This window comes from Oreochromis aureus, linkage group 18 (genome assembly GCF_013358895.1).
Source record: "Oreochromis aureus strain Israel breed Guangdong linkage group 18, ZZ_aureus, whole genome shotgun sequence".
Classification (NCBI taxonomy): domain Eukaryota; kingdom Metazoa; phylum Chordata; class Actinopteri; order Cichliformes; family Cichlidae; genus Oreochromis; species Oreochromis aureus.
In genome coordinates, this window is record NC_052959.1 from 10,063,062 (window position 1) to 10,080,920 (window position 17,859).

Genomic DNA, 17,859 nt, shown 5'->3' on the forward strand with positions numbered 1-17,859 from the left:
ATCACTGGAGTGCCCAAAAGCACAAGGTGTGCAATACTCAGAGACATGGCCGAGGTAAGAAAGGCTGAAAGACGACCACCACTGAACAAGACACACAAGCTGAAACGTCAAGACTGGGCCAAGAAATATCTCAAGACAGATTTTTCTAAGGTTTTATGGACTGATGAAACGAGAGTGAGTCTTGATGGGCCAGATGGATGGGCCCGTGGCTGGAGTGGTAAGGGCAGAGAGCTCCAGTCCGACTCAGACGCCAGCAAGGTGGAGGTGGAGTACTGGTTTGGGCTGGTATCATCAAAGATGAGCTTGTGGGGCCTTTTTCGGGTTGAGGATGGAGTCAAGCTCAACTCCCAGTCCTACTGCCAGTTTCTGGAAGACACCTTCTTCAAGCAGTGGTACAGGAAGAAGTCTGCATCCTTCAAGAAAAACATGATTTTCATGCAGGACAATGCTCCATCACACGCGCGCCCAAGTACTCCACAGTGTGGCTGGCAAGAAAGGGTATAAAAGAAGAAAAACTAATGACATGGCCTCCTTGTTCACCTGATCTGAACCCCATTGAGAACCTGTGGTCCATCATCAAATGTGAGATTTACAAGGAGGGAAAACAGTACACCTCTCTGAACAGTGTCTGGGAGGCTGTGGTTGTTGCTGCACGCAATGTTGATGGTGAACAGATCAAAACACTGACAGAATCCATGGATGGCAGGCTTTTGAGTGTCCTTGCAAAGAAAGGTGGCTATATTGGTCGCTGATTTGTTTTTGTTTTGTTTTTGAATGTCAGAAATGTATATTTGTGAATGTGGAGATGTTATATTGGTTTCACTGGTAAAATAAATAATTGAAATGGGTATATATTTGTTTTTGTTAAGTTGCCTAATAATTATGCACAGTAATAGTCACCTGCACACACAGATATCCCCTAAAATAGCTAAAACTAAAAACAAACTAAAAACTACTTCCAAAAACATTCAGCTTTGATATTAATGAGTTTTTTGGGTTCATTGAGAACATGGTTGTTGTTCAATAATAAAATTATTCCTCAAAAATACAACTTGCCTAATAATTCTGCACTCCCTGTATACGTTGAAGTGCTGTTTTTTTTGAAGCCATTTGAAAATGTATAACTGTAAGGTAACGTTTTCAGATATTTACATGGGCAAAAGTACAAAAGATGCACTGAAAAAACATTAAAAATACATTAAAAGTCTAAATATAAAAATTAAAAGTACTCATCATTTTTTAACTCACACTTTAAAATAATACCAGCATTTTGTTTTTGTTGCTGATGATAATAGAGCCCATCTGTTGCAGATCACGCTGCAGCTAATGATAATTTTCATTACAGACTAATCTATTCTCAATTAACTGATTGCTTGGATTGTAAAAATTCAGAAAATGGTCTTAGATAACAAAGTGAAACCATTGCAGTGATACTTTGTCTAACAAGCAACCCAAATCCCCAAATTGCAAATCCAAAAACTGGAATTAAGGATAAAAGTCATAAATACAAAAAAGAGAGAGACAATTTTGAATTAATATGTAATCAATCAATGAAGCACCTCAGCTTTATTTCTCTATGACCTGCAATCTTAAGCTCTATAAACTCTGAATACATCTTGTGAACAAACTAGTACAGTCATATAAATAAAGGATTAAAAAGTTGCCAACAAGACTTGCCTTTGAAATTAAGTGGAGTAGAGGTGTAAACACAAAACTGTAAACACTCCAATCTTTTGCTAGGGTGCAGAAGTGAAACAGTTTGCTTACCTTTCATATCCCATATATGCATAAACAGAAACTTACTTATCCAAGCATTTTGTCAGGTATGAATGTTCAGAAGAACTCAAAATTAGACAGGGAGCAGGTCGAGTTCAAATGTTTCAGCACTGAGAAAAGCGTGCGGCGCTCAATTAGCTCGTGTTGCGGCACCACCACCCACAGACAGCTGCAGAAAGGTGCAAAAGGTGAATTGTTGTCTTTCTTACAAGAGAAAAACACAAGCATAGAAGAGACACAGAAGTAAAAATTATAAGGACTATTTAAGCAGAGTGTAGGCAGTGACAGACGCAGCTGCGGTAAACACAAAATTAAAAACATTTATAGCTTTCTGGGTTTTTTAAAATCATTATTATTATATTATGAAGATTCAAAGTTTAAAAAGACAGGCAGGGAAGAGTAGAACAAAATGAGATAAACTTCCTTACATCTCTCACATAAATTCACCAGCTGTCTAACTACTCTCACTTTATGTTTACTATCGGTCTGAAGCAGAGTGCTAATGTAGCGTAGCTAAACAGCCCAACGCCGTCTGCTGAGAGTGGACCTCTTATGTTGCCAAGGTGCTGACGGTAAAAATACCCAGAGGAACCTTACAAGCCAATGGGTGCCATCATGGTGGCTACGTCATCGTTTACACTGCCAAAGGTGAGAAGTGGGAAGATGGTTAAAAAAACAAGACGATGAATCAAATTGACCGTCTCGCTAACATCGCTAAGAGGCTTCAGGCGTTAGCTGTGTGCTCTTTAGTGTTAATGCTGAGCTACTTTTGACTGCTGCCTTATTTCCCAAGAGGTGGCCACAGCAGAGGGACCTGCATATTTGTTTTGTCACATGTTTTTACACCACATGCCATTCCTAACACAACTCTTCCATTTATCCAGTCTTGGGACTAGCATGGAAGTACGTTAGCTTGTGACCCTGTCAGACTGGGTTTTTGTCCCCTTTTGGACCTTTTGCGGGCAAAGTCAATGTGCTAGCTGTGTTATGGATGCATCTTATCATTGTCAATGTTAAATGCTCAGCAGTATATTTAAGGAATAATCTTTGGTACATCAGCTAAGATCAGATTGGCTAAGTTCAAATCAACTCAGCTTTGCTAATGAGTTGACTCCAGTGCTACAATATTTTCCAACAGGCAGGGGCCTCTGAAAAGTAAACGAATAAATAAATAATATTTAATTACACAAGTTCCCAGAAAGTGACGGTTGTAGGAAAATGCTTGGAAAAATACATGTTTTTTGTATTTAAAGCTGTTATAATTCTATTGTTAGAGGATTTCCAATGTGCTTGCAGACACAGGAAGGCACTGATGAGGCTGTTAACAACATTAGCCATCTGAGTCTTAAGCTGGTGGAAGACACAAACTCTATATGAGCCTGCTTTCTGTTGATTTTGGTTCAGCCTTACCTGCTGCTTTTGATTAAACACAATCATTTTCAGTCTTTTTTATTTTTAAACTCTACCTCTTCTGATAGCAGATCTTATATACACTGTCCTAGCGCATCACAGTTTCAGCTCTAGTGGTTTATAGAAATTAGCATGTGAAGATACCTGAATAAATATTTTTAAATTCTCTGATGACACTACTATCCCTCATGTGATAGCACGGCCAGTTCTACATCCCCCTTCTATTATAAACTGTTGTAACGATAACCACCTCATTGTGAATGTGAAAAAAAGAGCAGCAAGTGTGTTAGTGCCCATAGTGATGCCATGTTTGCCTTGGAAGCCCATGCTGGCAGTATGTGCCTCGGGCTAAAGTAGAGGTCTAACTTTTCTTGAGGATCCTCACAGTGTATAAGATTGAACAGAAATGGTTGCATGTGTCAGAGTGGGAGAGCCTAATCTGGTATGTGAAACATGCCTGGTATCATAACCTCTCAGCGCAGTTAAAATCTAGTCTTGCCCATCACGTCCAGACCACCGTCAAGGTCATAGAGAAGCCGGAATACCAATCCTTTAGATCTACATTATATACCAGCAGTCTGGGCTCAGGGGAGCAGAGAACATCCTGGCTGATCCATCCCATATTCCCTATTATGAGTGTGAACTTTTACCCTCTGCAAGAAAATGTAGACTAAACTAAAATCATGCTTCAGGGTTTTTAAAAATGTATTTGTACCTTCTTATATCAACTTGTTAAACATTATAACCCTGTTGTATGGATCGTGTATTAGTGCAGCTAAAAGTCTTTTTTGTTTTAATTTGGATGATTATAGCTCATTAAAATCAGGAATGCATTACAATGCATCATTAGGAGATTTAATTTTGAGTTTAAGTAAATTACACTTCAAGCGATACAAATCTATCTCTTCATCTAGTTCAGTACCTGCAATCACAGTCATAAGACTGATGACTTGACAGTTTGTCCAGATGATGATCATCAAAACTCTTGACAAGGATGGGAAGTGTCGAAGCACATTAATGGAAATTTGACTGTAAGCGAAAAACGGTGTAGGAAAGGTGCACAAGCAACAGGGACGACTGCAGTTTTGAGAAGACTGTCAACAAAAGTTGAAACAAGAACTCGGGAGAGCTTCACAAAGAGTGGACTGAGGCTGGTGGCAAAAAAGTCCAGTCAACACAGCAACAGACCAGATTTTAGAGCACTTGATACTTCCATCTGCTCACAGGCTTCACGGAGATGCAGATTTCCTTTTCCAGCAGGACTTTAGAGGTCCCACAGTGCCAAGATGGCAACCATATGGTTTACTGACCCATGTTATTACTGTGCTTAATTGGTCAGCCAACTCACCTGATGTGAACTCCACAGAGAATCTATGGAGCAAGAGCAAAATGAGAAACATCCAAACCAAAAATACAGCCAAGCTGAAGGCTTCTGAATGCATGGATTATACTGGATCATGCTGCCCAATGTTAAGTTGCAATCTTCAACTCAATTTTTTATTGATATGATGTAGCTGAGTACACACTCATTGTAAAATGTAATATTGTATCACGAGGCATTGCCACAGCACCATCAGATCCCATTGCATTGTATCACATCATCATTGTATGAAATAATATTGTATCGTGTCCTTGTATCAGTCCCCGCTGCTCACTGAACCTTTGTGCAGTACGTGTGTGAAAGGATGGCTGTGGCTCATGCCACGTATTCATTTTAATGAAGCAGCCATATAAAATAAATCAATGTTTATACCTTAGCTGAACTCACAGAAGGCTGTATCTTCAGTCTCTCTGCACCCTTCTTATATTTGGTAAAGCTGAGCAGAAGGGATTACCTCGTGGGGGTTTATTCTGGAGAGGCAGAGAACTGGATATATGACACTTTTCTCATTTTCTCTCTCTACCTTCTGCATCTCAGGTCCAGCCTTAAGTTCTAATCTACATCACAGGCAGTGTTGCTTCAAAAAAACAAGAACAACAGAAAACCCTCACAGCCTGTAGTAGGTTTTCCTGCTCTCATTACATTCTGCCATGTAGTTTCCCCAGCTGTCACGCTGACAGGAACCTGCACCGTGTACCTGAAGAACAGCAAACGTGCTGGAACAATCCCGATTTGTGATTCTGCCGCCGTTTGCGTACCTCTGCTGTACAACAGCAGCGTGAAGTGTCGTACATAACGGTGTACACGGTGCAGTTGCTACTGCGAGGAACGTCAAGGCAAACCCTCATATGTGAGGTGACAGGGTCGTGGAGGAGCCCACGGTGGCTGATGGCAGCGCGCAGTGTGACATTTCCTCCGTGTCACCGCAGTTTTGTTCGCAGCACCGAATTTAAATGGATATCAAGAGGATTTTTTGTCAAGAGCATTTATTTCAACCTTATGCAGCTTTTCCAAGGCTGTGCCAGTGGAGAGAGGAAAGAAAAACAAAGCGAAACAGTGTAGAGCCTCGCAACTGACATGGTGGTTTAACCTGAATTGGAGTCATAACAACTGTGAACTCTGTACAAAAAATAAACTAAGTGAGCTCTTCTTGTGCACGTTCATTTTAATGCAGTTATGACAGAGCTGCAGTTGCACTGAAATTGCTACCTTGGAAACGCACATCAAGTCAAAGGGTTCATTTTCTTGTTAAAAAATGTCCTTTTCCATATTTAGCTATATAGCACAGTAAATGCAGCTCCTTTTAAACAAATTCGACAGTTAAGAGCACTCTGGGTGTTCTCTAATTGCATCTTTGCCGTGCATCTGCAACTGTGTGCGTGTTTAAGTACGTGTGTGTGGACTGTTCAATGAGCCGATGCATTAAAGAAAACAGCGGCAATGCTCTCTGTCTCTTAAATCCCAGCTGTGAGTTTGCACAGTCCCAGCAGCACACCTTCATCGCAGCGTCCACCGATGGAGACACGGTTGGAGAGGCGGCTGGAGCGTGCCCTGTTTCACACAGAGAGAAGTGGCTCCTCAGAGGCGCAGCTGCTGAGCAGACCACGGAGAATAATGTGCACACAAAAAACAGGTTTGTGACTATTCTCAGGGCTTTGGGCTGTTTTGCACTGATTTAAATGGTTGTTCATACACAACTGATTGTGAATGCCAGTGTACTGATAGCAAAGGGCTTAATCATGTCTTTTTTTTCTTGTAAGACCCGATAAGACACACGGGGGTCTGGTTCCTACTTTTTAGTTTTAGGATTTTATGCTTTTCTTTGTTGCTATGTGAATTCACGATCACCATTAAACAATTCATTTAAATGTTGAAGGTAAAGATGAGAAGGAAATTCAGAATTTTTGTCTACATTTTTGAAAAAGAGTTTTTTAACAGAAGAAGGGATTTTCAAACTTTCAAAATGACCAGGGTCAGTATTATTAGCCCCCTGAAAAACCATCCTTTTTATTGAGCCATAGCACAAACCAATGCTGTGCTTTTGCTTTGTCATGCTTGCAAAGTCAATTTAAAACTGCGGTTTATCTTCTAATTTACACACAGGATAAAACCTTTGGTGAGGATTTGAGCTTCACTTGAGAAAACATCACGACAAATGCAAAAGAAATCAGTTTAAAGTTGAGAAAAAGAATTGTCGATGTTCATAAAGCAGGAAATGGATATTCAAAGTTATCACTGCGTTTCCAAGTGTCAAGAACTGGAGTGAGAAGTACCATCAAGAAATTCAGAGCCAAACAGTACAGAACAAGCCTGGCAGAGGTAGGAAGTGAAAGATTGAAACGCCTCTGTAAAGAAAACTGGTGAGAGATGTGTCTGAAGACCCCAGAACAACTGCCAAGACACAAGTGCATGACTTAGCCAAGACGAACCAAGAAAAGACAATTACTAGGACCCACTTCTGGAGAAGAGGCACCTTCAAGCCAGACTGAAGTATGCTTCAGTCTGGCTCAAAGTTGCACAACCTGGAGAATGAGTATGCATACTCATGTGCTTTGAACAGATGAGATAAGACCGGAGCTTTTTGGCTACAGAGATGCTGCTTATGTTTGAGTAAAGAACGGAGAGGCGTACAACCCACAGTGAAACACGGAGGTGGGAGTTTTATGCCGTGGGGATTCTTCAGTGTGTCTGGATTTGGGATTTTCGTCAAGGTGGAAGGAATAAAGAAGAAGGGAAGATGTGTGAAAGAAAACCTCAAGCCATACTAAATGATAAACTTGGTCTGGGTCTTTGCTTTGTCTTCCAAAACGACAATGACACGAAACATACGTCCCTCCTGGTGAAGAACCACCTCCACAACACCAAAGTGAGCAATACTGACAGGCTTGCACAAAGCTCAAGCTAAAGTCCAACATATTTGGAGAAGACTCAAAGAAGAGATATTCCAAGAAGAATGAAGTCAGGAGACGTGTGTGAAAACTTGTTGAAAACTGTGATAAAGTACTGCAGCCTGAATATAAGCATCAGGAGGCCGAACAATTGTGTTCTCATCTGTATTGTTGTGTTAAGCTAAAAAAAAAAGCCCATTAAAAGCAAGTTAATATCTGAGAGCTGAGGGATGCATAAAGGTTTGTAAATGCATCATCAGAAGAAGCTGAAAAATGGTTTATTGGTTTGAGTAATTATGATGTGCAGCAGTTTATGATTTCAGAGATCACTAAAGTCCCTGTTAGTCAGAGGTTGGACGTACAGTGCGTGGGGGGCTCAGGGCAGCGGTAGAGGATTTTTCTAACCAATAACAACAACGTGCAACAGCGAGTCATAAGCAACAACCACAATTCATTGCGCCTCACCTACAGTGAGTTATTACAGCTGATTCAATAAAGCTGGAGGATTCACGGGAGAGAGAATTAGTCAGAATTAGTGTGGTGTAACATCATACATTTCCCCCTAATGCACGTTGATAGCATCTTTAATTAGAGTCCCTTGCCTCCTGAACTTGTTTCAAACGCATCCAGTATTAAATGCAGGCTTTCTATTAAAATGTAAAACGCTCGAGTGAAACGGCACCACGAGCACATTATTATGGCTCTATTTTTCAAACTTTGGAAAGCTTCTCCAGAGCTACAGACGATATCGCACGGCTGTTTTTAACAGGCCAACACTCCCTGCGAGGGGTAAAGTGAACATCTTGCATGAACTCAGATTGGGAATTCTGCACAATCACTCAACGCTACATGTTTCATAGCAAACATTACCAGGTTGACCCAAAAGCATTATTTATAGACTGGTACATAAGACTAGGAGGGAAGTTCCAGGGAAGGGAGGAAAGCTTTCCTCTTCATGAGAATCTCTGGGTACTGGTTTTACTGGTTTTCTTTTTCACTTCTCTCGAAGAACAGCTCACATCTGCTTACATGACGAGAAGCACTTTGTAGTTGTGTAAGTGTTTCATAAATAAGGCCGCCGCCGATCGTGAGGCAGAAAACAACAGCGTTGTCCGGCGCTCTGAAAAACAGCAACAACGCGAATGCTGCACGTCAGCCCAACAACAACAATAACAGGCATATTATAAATAATGCGTCCGCTTTCAAGCTGATGGGGCTGCTCGTCTGACAGTTAAATAAATTCGCTGCTGGCTCATTAAGCTGAGAGAAACCAGCGAAGAACGCGTCGGAGGAAGAAAACACAGCGTGACAGTGAACAGGCCGATTCCAGGCTGACCTCACGTAACCCCGGCATCGCTCAGGATAAATGCTGGAGATAAATGACTCGGTGGGGCAAGACTGGTGGTGCGGTTCAGATATCTGTCTGCGTCAACAGCTCAGAACGGTGTAATCCATAATTATGTTTATCCCCTCTTCTGCAGAGGTTGTTAGACTTTCTGTCATTGCTGCTGACTTAATGGGAAGGACAGCTGCAGCACTATTGCCTCCCCAAACTTGGGTGTAGGCTTTTTTTAGGCTCAACTGCAGTTTATATACAGTTTATAGTACATAGCAATGGTGCCAGCGATATCACTGGCAGCATTGTCAAACACTCTAAGGACTGTAAAGGAATTCTTCAAAGGTCTGTCCAGGATCACTTATGAGAGAGAGAGACGACCGGGCCGTTTATCTTGCTGGTGTGGGCCTGCCCGCTCCCATCTGTGCTAGAGCAGCATCATAAAAGCTCGGGATAAACACCAGCATGATAAACTATGTGCTGACATCATTACAAATAATCACAGTGTGGGGAACGGCCAAACGCATTTCCCGTTGCCAACAGGAGAAAATTGGATAAGACAGAACTCTGGCTAATATAGTAAAATGCTACAGCTCGGGTAACTACAGGGTTAATCTACACTTTGCTTCATTATATTGTCAAAATCCTGTTTTTAGAATAAGCTCGTCATTCTTCCGCAAACTTCTCAGATCAGGGTTCAGCAGTCTTCAAATCCAGCCATCATATAACTTTACGGCTTGTTTTTGAAGCTTTATTTATTAAAGTAAAGTGAAACTCTTGAGATTAAGAAATATGTTTGCAAGAGTGTCACCACAGGTGGGAGAAGATCCTTGCAAGCAGGAGGAGAACATGCAGATTCCATTTAGGACTTCTTATAAATATGGCTGTGCTTCCAGACAGAGAGAAACAAACAGCAATGAAAAACAGTCAAACTAATTCAAATATGTGGGATTGGGGTGAGGGGCTTTCACATAGTCAAATCATGGCGAGAGTGAAGGTTTCTAAAGCTTCATTTAACGCTGGAGCTTTTTGAGTATGTATCAGAACCACAGTGAAATGTGTTTCCTGGGGTGGGGTTTGCTACTCCATCTTTCAGAGACAGCCTCCACCCTCTGGTTTGAGTCTTTATAGAGAGATTAATACTGGAGCAGGATAATGAGTAAAGTAAATATTAGCAAGAACTACTCGAGGACCAAAGAGGACCCAGGAGTGGAGACTGCCTGAGATTTTCCTCCAGAGTCACGCGACCTCAGCCTGACTGAACATTTCTGGGGGCACTTTAAGGAAGAGGGAGACGAGCAGACTCTTTGAAACATTGTCCAATGAGATAATGTGGGTAATGAGGGTTGAATAAACTTGCAGAGTCCCTGCAGCTCGAGTGGAGCTGTCATTAAAGCAAATAAGGAGGCAAACAAATACTAATATCTCCATAAATTCATGCACATTTTCCAGACACTCAAATTAAGCTGATATTTAGTGTTTGATTTGTGTCATTTTTAGGGATAATTACATTAGTCTAAATGTGCCAGATTTAGCCAAATGGATCATTTTCAACTGGTGTCACCTGGTCTGGTGTTTAATTAGATCTTACAACATCAGAAAGAAAGAAAAAGCAGGGGAAAGGCAAGCGTATAGCCACTGGATATCAAAGTTTTGTGATTACATGCAAAGGAATACTGAGAGTCACTGAATCTGTATATCTTCATGAAGTATTTTCCAGAACTGACACGCTATTATTGTGAAGGATCTTGAACCAAAGGATGCTTTCTTCCTCATTAAACAAATACAAGTGTCGCCTCTTTTTCTGCATGTTGATCTATCGCCAACATTTCTCTGAAACTCGTCCTTTGCAATTAAAAGATTTTGCAGTAAATGTGGAACAAATGCAAAATCGAAGCATCTGCACAGGTGGCCTCCAATTCCATTATTGCATTGTATAAATAATTTCGTGGAGATGTTTAGAAAAAATGCTGTTAGTCAGTAAGTACTCTGGCAGCACTGCTTTCTTTGCTGGACAGCAGAAATGTAGAGAAAGGACGGGAAACATGGTGAATAGTGACATCTATAATCCCCGGCCAAGACATAATACAACAATCCTGCAGGTCCCGGTCAGCACCTCGACCCCACTGCACTGTTTCCCCTGAGGTTAAGTTCAACTTTTATTTTTTTATCGTGACTCTATACATCCTCTGCTTTCACGTCATTCTAGTGGAAAATTCTGCTTATTTTATGCGATTCGTATCTTCATCTTGTAAAATGCCAGCCCAGTGCCGTGTTTGTGCACTTGTAGAAAGCTCACGCCTCTTTCTGTTGGTATAAATGTCTCCATTTCCAAAGCAGAACAGAAAACCCAATAAATTCAGGATCCTTCATAATAGCTGCAGGCCTGTGCTGCTGATCGTTTATGTTCGTTGCATGTGTAAAATCATATCTCTGTGATTGTTGATGAAAAAACAAACTAAACTGGAACCTTGGAAAGTCACAGTGTGACAATACTCAAAAAAATCAAGTGGGGCTTAGTATCCAAAGTTGTTATTTCATGGCAATTTTTCCACTGTGAAAAGGCTTAGCTCTGAAAGACCTGCTCATAATAAAAGGGGTTTTTTTCTGTAATTGCACTTCAACTCTCGGGCACTAGGAGGCACTCACGTTCTGTGTGAATGGTCCCACCCTGAAAGCATAAGGCAGATACCTACTGAAGCATACAGCAGGTTGCATCATGATGTAATATTTTTCATGTATTCAAACCTCAGTCTGTGTAACAGTGAGGCTTTCCTCCCGCCCCCTCGCTCCGTGACACCACCAGGCACGGGTGAGAAGGAGTGGAGGGGTTGAAGGGAGGAGACGGTCACAAGTGCTCATCGTCATCACCACTACCTTTAAGTAAGGCTGTTTTTTGTGGGGGGAGTTTTTTCACTGTTACTGCCTGACAGTTGGAGCAGCATGCAGCCCCCCGAGGGTCTCAGCTATATGGCTCAAACACGAGCTAAACTTGACTCCGGGCGCTCGGTTTGACTCACACACTCACACACTCACAGGGCACGCAGCATCACCCTGACCTCATTATAAAAAGGTTTCTCAGAGCCTTCGACCCAAAATTGACTTTTCTGCTTTTTTTTTTGCTTTTTTTTGCTCCGAGCTGAGGCTCATGAGGTCATGCTATGTGGGTCTACAGGGGATAGCAGTGTCTGATGGACAGCTTCAACCGTTAGAAGAGGAAGTTGGAGTATTATGTGGGAACAAACTATGTAGAAGTTTAAGGGAAAAGGCAGAAAAAGACTATTCAGTCAACAAAAAGTTTAGTTTTACGGTCTGAAATGATGAAAGACATGAACAACATCTGGTATTAGATCAGGAAATGAATAAAAACAGTGCTGTAAAGACGTATCCTCTACAATTTAATGCTACTTGAGCATCAATTATAGTCTTCTATGCTTCCTGTTTAGTCAATCTCAGAGGGAGATGTTTCAATTTAATTTTCAAAAACAGGAAAAAATAGATTTTTTTTAAGTGGTAGGCTTTTAGCAGCAACATGTTAGCAAACAGCTGCTTTTCACACTCCTGCAGTTACAGTAAATCCCTGCAGTCATCCCTGCAATGTAAAGCTATATTCAGTCACCTTTTGTCTCTGTTTTGGTCCTGCAACCGACTCCTGGTGTCAGCTGGCTTTTTCCTGAGCTAGTTGCCAACTGTGTCTGTCTTGGAGCTGGAAAGTCATCATGCAGTAGTTTGCATCAGGAGACTGAAACATGCAGGAAAACATGCCAGAAAACCAAAACCAGTCACTAAAAGAACCTAAAATGCTCAGTTAGCTGCAGACTCTGTGAGACGTCTCCATGTTCTAACGTAAAAAAGAGAAAATTCCTCAAACATAAATGTGACCGACACAGTTTTTGCAAATGTAGAAAGACAGAATACTGCACCTACAAGGTTAACCAGCAATGCTTCATTAATGTGTTACATCTAATCAGTACTTTTATTTTATTTACTTTTTGTTCTTATATATATGAAATATTCTGCACTTCAGTGTGTGTGTGTGTAACCAAATGCTTGTTAAGTCGCTTTCGGTTGGTGTTTCTTCAGGTAACACGGAGGCGACTGAGCTGACTGCCCTGTGATTTAAATACTGAGCACAGTCCTGGAAAAAGTCTCAAGTAAACAAAACACATCCTGCTGTTGAACGGTTCTCGCTGTGTTACTGTGAGATTGTTCATCAGGAGACGGTTTTCAGCGTGAGTTTACACACAGTCACAGAAGATGAGGAGGCAGTTACACTTTCAGGTTCACTGCTCCCTGCTGTTTGTAGACCTGTGCCGATAATAAAAGTGTGCAGGTGCTTAGGTAAGATCAAAGTGAAGGTCAGGTTGGAGGATGGGCATGGCTTGATCCATTAGTACTGAGTAAGGGTGCCAGGAAAAACCAAGCTAAGGAGGCTATTTACTTCTTATTAAGAGCTTTTTAGCCTTTATTGAGGCAGAACAAGAGGAAACCACAGTAAATGGGCTTGGGTGCCCATTGGGTGCTGGGTTTAGTTACTCACTCAACCCAGCACCCCATTAAGGGGCCCACTGCTGCATTCTTTTTAATTTGGATAGTCTCCTTTTTAACTTCCAATATGAGGTATCATTTATCTTTTACTATGTGGCCCACAATCACATAACACTGGAGACTGAGAAATCTCCGGCACTGCAGGTGCTGTGGTCCCATCACAAGATGCTTCTCCAGTTCATTTGAAATCTTGTTTGTGTGCAATATTTAGCTTTCTGATGTGTTCTTGATCTCGCCCAACTCCTAAGGGAAATATCAGACTCATTACCTGCTAAATACTCCGCTGCTCACCAGCTAGCATCTATGTCTGGATGTGCGGCCAGCAGGTAATGAGCAGCTTCCCTAAATACAGCTAAACGGTGCAGTAAAAATGGATGATTTAGAAACGCACAGTAATAATGATTGAGTTGAGCCTTCTCCGTACGTTAATTGGTATGAGCAACACCTTTCATATTGTCTGTCAAGGATTTTGAATATCAGTCGTTGTGATATTTTATTTATTTTACCGGACAAATTCATCAGTGCTCTCACAGTGACCAAAACAAACCCATGGGACTGATGATACTGGAAATTTCTGGAGCATTTTGGGAGTCGACCTGTTCGTCAGGTGTCCAGAGTTTATAGCAAAGAGCACTGGAGGTTTTGCACTGGTTTCCTGCAGCAGCAAGCTGCTCAGCTCGTAGGTGATTTTCATGCTTGAGCAGAACCTGAAGAGGAGGATGCTGCCGCCTGACTGAAATCAGTTTGCAGTCCGCGCCGGGTGATGAAATGCTCTGTTAAAGTGTGGCCCTTTAGCTGGAATGACTGCCAAGCCAAGCTGGAACACAGCAGCGCATCAGGCAGGTTTTCTTTTTTTTTTCTTCCTCCAAATGAGAAGTGTAAGAAGCAAAACTGTCTGACACCAATTACTCCACCTATGGGGGCGGAGGAGCTTGCAGGAGAGTGTGGCAGACAGCGCTTACCTGGACACTTGTCAGGGAAAATCATATATGACAAAGAGGCCAAACGCCCCGAGGTTTCCTAGATCCAGAACACCGGTGTTAATAATAGATGGAGAAAAAGCCTCAGAATGTCACATTTCTTAACTTCTGTCGACTCAGGGTTGTAGTATGACCGGAAAGTTAATTCCGCGATGAAAGGGCTCTCCTTAACGCATTTGCATTTAGTGAGTAAACACAAAAATGGAGATTTAAAGGCCACGAACTCACGCGGGGAACCGCCACTCTAAACAGATGTGGCTGCAAATAGTGAAACCTGCTTCTCCAGCTGAAGCTATGGGGAGGGCAGAGGGGGCAAAATACAAAAAAAAAACACCATTAGGAGCCAGCTCATGGTTAAAACTACAAATACGTTCACAAGACAGAGCAGTGATGGGAACAGCAGGCACGGCTGTCTTTCAGTCTCCTTCCTCTGTTATCTAATTTGTCTCAGTCCTGTTTGATCGTGTCCCTGCTCCATCTCAGCTGATGAAAAACAATTGTCTGTATTCATTTTCTGCCTCCGCTATTCCCCCCGTCCTCTCCTCTGCCTTCCTGTGGGAGCCCGGTTGGCTGCGCTCTAGGCTGCTGAGGGATGTGAACACAGAAAATTAGCAAGCACGCCAAAGCCAGTAATTGTTAAATTGCAGCAAATGGACCCCATGTGAACCAGACGAATAAACTCAGAAATCAACATAGCCTACCAAGACCCAGTTTATCTAAATTCCAATAGTATGCTCAGTAATGGAAAAACACTGTGGAAATGCCATTTCAAATAGACCCCAATGTAATCCCCCAGCCCACTGGGGTCCATTTAATCAATGCTACAGACATGAGCATAGAGGAGGAACAGTCTGCAAATGGAAGTGGAGTTCTGAGTCAGCTCACAGGAGATTAAAAAGTAGAGGTGGATGAATAATGGAGGAGGAGAATGGTGGGAAAATTGCCGAATGTGGCGAATCATCAATAACGCCTCCTGTGAATAATTCTGAAGGAAAAAGACTTCTGCTGAAAAACTGTCTGTGCCCACTAAAATGAAATTGTTCTTAATTAGTTTTTGCTGTGTATTGCCTCACTCGCCGCGTGAGCGCTCATTATTTCACAATTTCGGCGGCTTAGATTACCTGCGATCCTGAAATCTCCCGCTGAAGTTGTAGTCATTTTAAGCATCCTATAAAATAACTGACAGATTTCCACTCATTATCTCGGGAAGTTCGGGAGACGGAGGGAGTGCGGCGGGCGTTTGGCAGAGCCCCGTGCCCTAACCCGGAGCAGTGACAGCTCCGAGAGTTGATTCAGGAGCTGTTTTGGTGAGACAAACACGTCAAGCTCCCCAAACAGAACACCGATTCATAATCAATCAGCGGTGCACACAACCACACGCTGACAGCAGTTTGTGAAAAGCCCAGCAGTGCTCGTGCCCTTAAGCGCCAGCTAACAGCCAGATCCCTGTCTGAACATAATCATGTATCATTACTTCTCCAATCAATGAAGCAAAATGCCCCTCCTGCTCTGTTTCATGTCTTGTTTCAGCGGTGCTCTTGAGGCCTCTGAGCTCTTTATTTTGGTCTTGTTAGCAAACAAGCTCAGACAGACAATGACAGATATTCAAATATATGCAGAATTATGTGCGATCTCTTCGGGCGACGTCTTTTCCTGATTGTTTTCCCCCTCATTATCTGTCAGTGTCGTCTCCCAACGTTTGTTGACAGATTATTTTCTGTTTTTTCTCACATCAGCAGCCTTGAAGAAAATAGATTATCTACAGGTTTTTCGGTCCTGGGAAGAAAAAAAAGTGACATTTGTGTGTTTACTCAGCGTCTTTGCAACAGTTCTGCTAATGTTTCCGCTGGGACGGCAGACGCCCAGTTGAGAAATGAAATAGAAATTGTGTTTAAAGACATAACATTAGACTCTCTTGTCAAGAATGGGATGAGGAAAAATGGCGACCACTCTCAGGCCTGTAAAGTAAATATGATGCTATAGCCATTAGCCTGTTAGCTTAGCTAAGTTTAAAAAAAAAAAACTAACAAAAAACAATGTCTAGTATTACTTACCATGCAAAACTACAACCTTTAGTTAGCTTAGGACAAATGCTAATATATATATATATTTTTTTATTATTATTTTTAGTCTATTTATTGCTGGGTGCTGTGACTTTCTATTAAGCTAAGATGAAGCTAATGCTAACAGCTGTAAAACCATGCTTGTCTTTTAGGTTTTACTCTCAGAAAGCTACAGTTATATATAGTTACAGTATGTAACAGTCTTGAGCTACCGGGCTTTTCTTCATATATAAGGGCCACACTTTCTTGTAAATGTGAAGTCTTGTCCTTTTACCTTATTTGTACCTTATTTGGTAAGCCACTTAAAACTGACCTATGACTCATTCAAGCATAAAAAGGCATCTACCTCAAGGGATGGATCAGTGTTTTGCCTACACATAACAGCAAACTGCAAAAAATGCCAAAGATAACACAGTTTGACAGGAATAAAACGTTTATTTTTACACCAACAGGGTGATTTCCAGGCAGGTATTAGTCTAACACTTGGCATATCTCAGCATGATGTGCAGTGTTCTTAAAATTTTGAGGAAACAGTACAGGCCAAAGACAAAAGAAGAAGTTTAAGCCCTACAAAAGTATCTATGGTGAATGGTCTCTGAAAGTCCTTAAGAAACAGGGAAAATTCCAGCAAAGATGTGTTACAGAACCTGAGAGATGGATCTGCTCCCCCACTTGATCCATCTACTGTTTGGAAATTGTCTCGGTGGAAAGGTGGCTGCCAACAAGCCGTTCTTAAGGAAGGGAAGCAGAGGGAAAAGGCTGATGTATGCCAAATTACACAAGAACAGGAGTGAAAATCAGTGGAAACAGGTTTGATGGAGTGATTAATCCAAATTTAAAGTATATGGTTCAAATCATTTTCAGTATGTACGGAGGAAGCCAGAAGAGAGGTACAACAGTGAGTGTCTATAGCACGGTGGAACCGCACTCATGGTTGGGGCTCCATTTCAGCCAGTGGTGTTGGAGATCTTGTCAAAATTGTTGAAATTATAAACAGAGAAAAGTCCGATTTTGTTCCACCATACAATACCATCTGACAAAGGCTAATCCCAAACACACTGCCGATGCAGTGCGAGCATATTATTGTTAGCTATATTTGTATGACAATATTAGCACAACAGGGACAAACTGGCTAAAATGTCCACTCGTGATAACTGGGCCCGCTCTTATGACACAGGCCAGATTTAATGATTTGCTACAAGCTTAACTACACTTTAATGCTCAGCTGAGGTTTATTCTTTCCTAGTTGTAAAACAGTCTCAGCACATGGTCACTTTACTGGGCCTTCTGAAGATTACACACAATCTTCATCATTAGTTTCCATCAAGTGATTAGAAAAAGAATCTAGAGGGAAAAAATGATGTTTGATTACAGTTCTTTACATCTCTACAAACTCTTCAGATCAAGAGTATGAGACTAGATTAAAGCATCCTTCAGCTACAGCCTAATGATGGCGATACCGTGGGCGTAGGTTGTG

General features: G+C 41.7%; 1 long non-coding RNA gene across 1 annotated transcript; it reads left to right on the forward strand.

Annotated features, from left to right (window-relative positions):
* The first annotated feature begins 1,597 nt into the window (after positions 1-1,597).
* LOC120434492 lies at positions 1,598-8,223 on the forward strand. The gene is made up of 3 exons (XR_005609121.1): positions 1,598-2,424; positions 6,033-6,200; positions 6,671-8,223. It is a non-coding gene; the product is annotated as an uncharacterized LOC120434492 (long non-coding RNA).
* The last annotated feature ends 9,636 nt before the right edge of the window (positions 8,224-17,859 follow it).